This window comes from Pseudopipra pipra, chromosome 10 (assembly GCF_036250125.1).
Source record: "Pseudopipra pipra isolate bDixPip1 chromosome 10, bDixPip1.hap1, whole genome shotgun sequence".
NCBI lineage: Eukaryota > Metazoa > Chordata > Aves > Passeriformes > Pipridae > Pseudopipra > Pseudopipra pipra.
The window spans coordinates 19702451-19710586 of record NC_087558.1 but is presented as its reverse complement, the minus strand read 5'-3'; positions in this window follow the sequence as shown (position 1 = coordinate 19710586).

The window sequence follows — 8136 nt, the reverse complement described above, 5'->3', positions numbered from 1 at the left end:
ATGAGATTGCTATCATTAATGTAAAAACAGACAGTGTCATTCAAGTGCCCATGCTTTTAAGTCTCCCTACACTAAACAGTAACTATTATGAATATGTTCATTTAAGACAGATTGTGTTGCTTCTCCTCAAATCTCATTGGTAGAATGCACCTGCTTTCTAAAACAAGTACTCAAGATTTCCAGCCATGTGCTAAACTGCTGCAAAGAAATAGAATTGTGCCAGCTCTTCTGATTACTGCCAAGCATTATTTTGCAATTTTGTGATGCATTTACGGTCTCTGACTGGCATGATGACTAGATGGTTCATTTGCAAGCACGCCTCAAGCAAACCTCTGTTCTCTGGCTCAGAACCCTGATCACTCAGGCAAGCAGGAAGGATGTACACAGTCAGCTTGGGTCTTTTAATTGATCTGTTTCCTCCTTCTGCTCCTGCCTTGTGCACCTGGAAGCCAACCCAGAACTGAAATCCTTGTGCTCAAAGGCCCACTGCATCACTAAGATCCGAGGGAAGTAAAACCCTCATCCTCATTTGCTCTGTCTACAAGACTGGTGTGAAAGGGAGAGCAGGAACACAAAGGCTTCCAGTGGTGACTTTAGGGAACTCTACACTTCCCTCAGCACATCTCTGTCCCCAGCAGGCGGCAATCAGCATTGTGCAAACTATATTGTAGGAAGAGATAAATTGCCATCAGAAGGTTTAGGTCACTTGCCACTTCTCTGCTCACCTTTCCAAAACGAGCCATTGCTCCAAGAGTAACCAAAGTCTAATAGACTAAGTGGGAAGATGAATGAGCCTTGCAAGGTGAGGAGGCTGCAACACAAAGGGAGAGGAAAAAGAAGAGTAATTCCTGAGCAAGGAACTGTAAAACATGACTTAAAATGTGATGAGCAGCAGAGAAGGAATCAGAAATTCACCCTGAGTATTGCTGCAGTTTGGTGAAAGGGATTGTTCTAATTAAAATTAACCATATAGTTATTAAAACTTTTATATGTTACTGAGAGTGTAGGATTTTGAAGAGTGAGAAATTCTCATCATGCTGAATGTAACAGCTGTGCTCTAGTTGGTTGGGACAATTCTATTCCATATTTCATCATAGCTTGACAGTAAAAGTGATACTTCATCTGCCTGCAAAAATGTAGAACAGTTTATCATTTCCCAGATTACTTCCATGTTGGTGTATTAGTTCTTGTTGAGGAGCAGTAACTGCAGTTGGTAGCATGTATTTTGTAGCTTGGGATTGCTTCCTAGCAGTCCAATTTCTGTGTAGTTGTGGCCACTTCTATTGATAATAAAAATATACCAGAGAAGGGATTCAAATAAAGATATGCTGTATGGTTGTGACTCCTTAAATATGTCTCAAACCAACAGACTCTTCAGTTCAGGAGAGATGCTCTTATATGAAATATTTTAATGTTTATGTGAAACAACCATAAACCACATCTTGAAATGTCTTGTTGCAGATGCTAATTGCATTTCTGAAAGCATGAATCTATACCATTTATGCAGTATGATGAATTAAATGACTATATGCAATATCAAAGGTGAATATGAAATTATTTTTGAACAGATACAAATCTGCTGTGTAAAAAAAAAAAAAACCAATCCTTTCTATATGAAAATGTACAGTAAATTTTGACACATAATACATGAAACCTAACTTTACATATAGCGGGAAGAAGTTGTACAAAACCCCTTCCATGGCATAGTGGTGTCTTTCAAAAAGCCATGTCAATTTGCACAGTCATTTATGAATTCAACATTGTTAATATCCATATGTTTTCCACATGACTGATTCAATGCATAATCGAAATAAATCTGTTATTTTAAAATTCGTCCTGTACATGTATAAAGCCAGATTCATTTTCGTGGTCACTATGGCACTTTCTGTGAATTGGCCAATAAATATAATTTTAGAATTTCACATAAAAGGTAATGTTCTGTAATCTTTATTTCACCCATTATCGGGATGTTCTCATTTCCTGAACAATAACCCTTGAACATTAACACGCCTCTGGTGGTAAAGGTTAAATATCTGGTCCATATCTGTCAGCTCTTTTGCTAATTCCTAAGGAGGAATATGCCATATGTCAAAAAACTCAGTCCAGTTTTAGAACATCTACATAACTTTTCATCCTGCTGCTGAAAATAGGGAATCAAGGGAAAGGGAACTTTTTGAAGAGCTGTTGGTATTTGCATTTAATAACCATCTATTTTTACACTTCATTTTGGTGTGATCAAAGATGATAAAATATTAAAGAGAAGGATGAATATGCCATGTATTACACACATAAAATGTGAAATAGTACAAAGGGAAAAAATATAATTTTGAGTCCCCTGCCTATGAATTGCATTAGCACATGTAAGTGATATATGGGATCTTATCACATACAGGAATACACCTGACTGCTTCTTCCCTTCTGCTCTGTCTAAAGCTCCCCTCCTTGTTGGCTCCTTAGGTCCTTTAACAGCATGTTACACTGATTTCATGAGGTATGATCTACAAGCCAGAACACAGTAAAAGCTCAACATAGACACTTCATTAGCCACACGTATAGTTCAGTTCCCAAATTCAGCTGAGATGCAATTCAGCTCTTTGGAATTTTCATAAGGGATCGCCTCCCACTTCAGAAGTCTCAGTGACAAGCAAAAGCTTAACATGAACATCCAAATCATTGTCTCCTCCAACCCTTGCTGGGCTGGGCTGAACACAACAAACGCTGAAAGCAGCAGTAGACTTTGCACTACTGATTTGGCAGAGCATCCCATGGCTGGCTGGAGTTTTGGAAACTTCAAACTCTCCCCAGTTCAAAGAACACAGAAATACTCTTCTAACTGCTATTTAAATATAGCATACACAGTGGATAAAGCATATACTTTGAAAATAACTTTGCCTATGCAGTCAAAAATCTGCACGTACTAGGGTCAAGTATATGCAAAACGTCATAAAGCATTATCATACTTCTCTATAAATATGCAATAGCCTAAAAAAGTCTTACGAAACACAACTTTCTTGCAAGTCAAAGTATGTAATGACTGAGAGCAAATTAAATGTGTATAAACAGATGACAGATATTGATTTTTAACATCTTATTGACCTGTTGTTATTTGGACTGCATAACAAAATCCATTTTATATATGAGAGGAGAACTATGTACCTAAGTAATTTTTTGAATTAGTCTATAAAATAACCTATAAAATAACCTATAAAATACCCTATAAAATAACTTACATTTTTTTCTTCACAGAATCACAGAATCATTTAAGTTGGAAAAGACCTCAAAAGATCATCAAGTCCAACCTCTGTCCAATCACCACCTTGTCTATTTGTGTACAATTTTTGAGTTTAGAAGAATAACACAGCTGTATTATTACAGAAGTTAAGCTAATAGCATTGGGCACATCAGCTTAAGGGATTTGCCTCATAGTTCTTGATATCTACTGGTCTATGATTTAATTGTCACTGCTAACAGCCTACAAGAGGAATGAATTTTACAGTAGCCAGGTCTTCATAAATCCCTCATACTCCAAATTCATATAAACATGACTTTTGTATAAAAATCCATTTCCTCTTTACCTAAGGAGGGCCAAGAAGACATATTTAAATAATACTTCCTGCAGTCCTGAAAAGTTATCCCCTTTAGCTTAACATGTGATTAAATCTGGTCATTTTCACTCTTTAATATTAAAACTTCCTGAGGGTCTGAAATGTTACTTAGGAGTAGCTGTGCTGAGTGTGCCACCAGCAAGGCTGGGCCCACCATCGGCCTGCGTGGCTCCAAGGTTCTATTTTCTTAATAGAAAAAAGAGTTTTTAAATCTAATTATCCTTCCCTCCTTAGAGAGCAATGCCTGACTGCCTTCCCTCTCCCCTCATCCTTCAGTGCAATTTAGGTTTATACTTCTTGTGTGTCATTAGTTGATAAAATAAAAGAGGGAAGAAAGAAAACTGAATCACACAGTAGCCCTACTTTGCACTTGATGATCCTTGTGGGTCCCTTCCAACCAACTCAGCATATTCTGTGATTCTGTGAAACATTTTCTCCCAGCTTCCACACTGCTCCCTGCCCAGGTCAGCAATGCTCACAGTCCTCCTGCCTCTTCTGTCACTCTCCCCAAGAAAGAAGTTACATTCTGATGCTTCTCAACAAAAATGAGACAGAGTAGTAAATAAGACCACAGGCAGTTTTTAAAGTTCCCTGGCTGCTTCTGCATGAAAGGACTTAGGGGAAAGCTTACCAAGGGAATCAAAGAGTGCCTTCCAGCAGGGAAGCTCCTAGAGACAGCAACTTTTTCAGTGGGACTTGTGTGAATCCTACTAACTTCTCAGTCAGAAATGTCTCCTCAAATGAAAGCACCACCAAAAAGGGATTTACAAATATATATGAGTGATAAAAATTGCTGCACGAGTTCAGAAAGAAAAATTAATCTGTGTAAAAGATTCTTGTAAAACAAAATTAACACACAGCTATCTCCAAATTTCCCAAGACTTTGTAAAATGTTATGTGCTGTAAAATTAATGGCATTACAAAGAGACATTGACTGAGATGTGTGTTAGACACAAAAATTACTACAGACCTTAGAGTGAGGAAAAACAGGGTTTTTTTTCCTGTGTTTTAAATTAGAGGGTTCAAAATGTCTTTCTAGTATGACCTTAAAAAATAAAGAAAGAACTATAACTTCCCTGAACGTAATCACGGATAAAAGAAGGAAGAAGATATTTAGGCACATTGTTGCAAACATCATCCTAAAAACAGAGTTCATGCAGAAATGTAAGCAAAACCTTTAGAAATTTACCATTTAGTGAAAGAGTGCAGCAGTGTTTCTGAGATTACTAAAAATCTATAAGCAGGGCTTTATTTTTAACCCTTTCTAGCTCTGCTAGCTGCTTTTTCAAAGGAAAAGGAAAGGAAAGGAAAAGGAAGGATTCCATCTGCTCTTGCTGTCTTTCAATATGGTGGTCAATGAAGAGGACAAAAACTATGGATCTTGTTTGTGAAGTTTATGTCTTCACATAAAATAGGCAGGAATGAGATGCTAGAATTTCAGACAGAGTTTCAGTGATGTCTCAAGCTCAGTTACATCTTTAGAACAAGAAAAGTATTTTTTTGTTGAAGAGATGATTGGCTCAGTTTATGGAGAGGATTGGTTGTACTGCTTCATTTTACACAAATTCTTGTGTCTCCCCCTTACTGTGGTATCTGAGAGCTTTCTGCATTTAAACTGCAGCACCTTTCTGTCTCTTTCTTTCTATATTTATGACAACAGGAATCACCATTTCAATTAGCTATACTGTTAACAAATCCAGCAAGAACCAAATACTCAATTAATCTCTCTGGAGATTAAATGCTTGGAAGAACCTGCAGTAGTCATCCACAGTCTGCCTTTCTTCAAGTAAAAGAACCCCTCCCATTTCTGAACTTTTCTTCTGTGTCACTCATGAGTGATAATATTATTCAAGATAGAAACAGCCATTCTGTAGGGAATAAAAGTTTCAAGAAGGGATTGCTCTTTATCAGGCTGCTTGGCTTTACCTCACTGTTTTCCACTGCCTGTCTGATCTTTAGCTGTTTGTTGAGGCCTGTTTAATACCTTCTTTGTAAGATTTTGGGGCTAATCTTTACTACTGCATGTTTTATAGACTATAGCACAGAGGACACTTGGAATGCTACCTGGAATGTGACATGGCAGAGCAGATAGAGATGAGCCTCAAATATGCCAACCTAGACCTTTTTGCCTCTCATCTTCATAAGATTCTTCATCCGCCCTTGTTCTTCACTTTTTACACCTATGAAATGGATCTAAAAAAACTTTTCTAGTTATCTTTTCTACTGCATGGTGTGTGCACCCTGCCTGTGGTCAGTGCAACATAACAGCTTATATAGCAAGATGACTAACTGAATACGATTACTGCAGATCATAAATATTGCCATTACAAGCAATTCTTGTTCTCACACAGCTCATTTGCAAACTGAATCAGACTGTGACATCCAGTTGCCTAACAGTGAACACCTCTGTTCAGAGAAAGCAGATAATTGCAGTAGTCACAATCAAGTCCTAATGAAATTCTTTATTTAAACTGAATATAGTTTTCTCCTTAAATACATGACAAAAAGATATGGCAGTCTCTACATATTAGGGTAAGCCTAATGTAAAAAAAATATTGTTTATCTAAGACTATAAAAATCTGTGTTTTCATAAACACTAGGACCAGACCTACAGTGGTCTAGGAGATCTGTAGAAATTCATTAAACTACTCTGAACTCTCTGAATATTAAGCTGAGTATTATTAAAGTATTTCATACAACGAAATGTCTTTTTTCAGGTAAAGAAGCACTATGAATTTCCAAAAATATTTAAGAAATACTTTCTACCATATTACCTATGCAATTACTCTTACAGTCCTAAATTCCTCAATACATACTGGAAGCCACAGATTTACACAAACAAGAATTGAAGATATATAATACTAGTGGGAGATGTCTCCTGATAGGACAAAATCAAACACAGTAAGAAGCAGAGAGGTGCAGACAGAACAGCAAGAGTAGTTCTGAAATGCACAGTTATCATAGCTTCTCCTAGCAAAGAGAAGCTTTGTTTTAAAAAGCAAAATCTAAATGCTGATGCCTACTTTCACTCTGACAAGGTGTGTGTCCTCCTACAAGGACAATCCAAAGATGAGACAAGGCCTCACTCCAGGGATTACTATATTGTGACTTTTTTTTTTATTTTTTTAAACCTAAAATACTTCTGAGACCAGTAAAAGGTAAGAACTAGAGCTTACATCCAAGGATAAAGCTGTCAGCTACCAGCATTGTATTACCATCCTACATGTTTAGAGGAGAACAACAACCACAGAGCTGATGAGACACTTGAAACTGGGAAAGGAGTGCAGAGAAGTTTGAGTTCAAAGTCTGTATCCCATATATTTCTTTGGTTTAATGGCAGCATTGTCTTTTTTAGGTTTCTTTTCACAATAAATAAATGTCATTTGTCCTAAACAGTTGGTTTCAGTCCCATTTAGGATAACTGAGGGAGCTCATTCAGAGACTGGAGTATTGTTGCAGAACATGTGCCCTCTGCTGCTTAAGTAAATGCCAAGGCAAAGCTGAGGCACTTAGTCAAAATAATTGTTGAGGTAAAAAGCCTATTAAGGCAGGAAGCATCAATTTTATTTATGCTGTCTCAAAAGTCTAGAGTACACACAAGTTATTTCGCTTGCTGATTTTCAGTGAAGACAGGTATTTATTATACTATTTTGTAAATACATCCATTCTAAGTGGAATAATTATCACAGGGGAAATGAAACCTAACTACTACCTTTATTTGAGGGTGACAGAGCAAGAAATTAGCTAGGATTTTGAGACATGTCTGCTCTGTATTCTGGTTGAATTTTAGGGCACTTTCGTGTAGGTTGGCTTTCACAAGGCATTGAACAATCGCCTTCTGAAAACCATTTTGGCCATCATTGGACTGTCTCATCCAGAAACATCATCTTTGTTCAGCAACTGCTTCAGAAACTCTATGTGATGAAAATCAATACCCACAGGACAGACACACACTCAGGCCCATGAACTGACAGGGAACCTGTTCTTCCTTGGAAAGTCTGCTAATATTGGAGGTGAAAAGAAGGAAAAAACATTGTCATCCTACCACTTGCAGCAGCTGGAGCTGTGGGAGAAGGTTCAGGACCATCACAGGCAACAGGAGTAAATGCTTGACTGTAAATGTGGAGATGGATGACGGAGCACTAAAGGAAGAAACAAACAATAAATCAGAGTCTGGAGGGTGAAAGAGTAGGAGTGATTTGCTGGAGTGCTGACAAAAAAGATTCAGCCTTGCTTTGGACACTGGACATGACTATTAATACAGTTTTTAAAACCAATAAAGGTTAAAATGTAGGTTTGCTAGTTGGCCTCTGAATTGGGAAATTGTCCAATTCTCAGGCCCTTGTGTAATCGCAGAAAAAAATACGGGTCTTAAATAAAGGGATTGATGCATTCTTTTGTACTTATTTTTGTGCAGATCAGGTTACAATAACAAATAATGTTCTCCAATTTAAAATACAATTATTGAGCATTCAGACCCAATTCATGCAAAGAGTTTTTGCTCATATGCACAGTCAAGGAAAGCAATTGT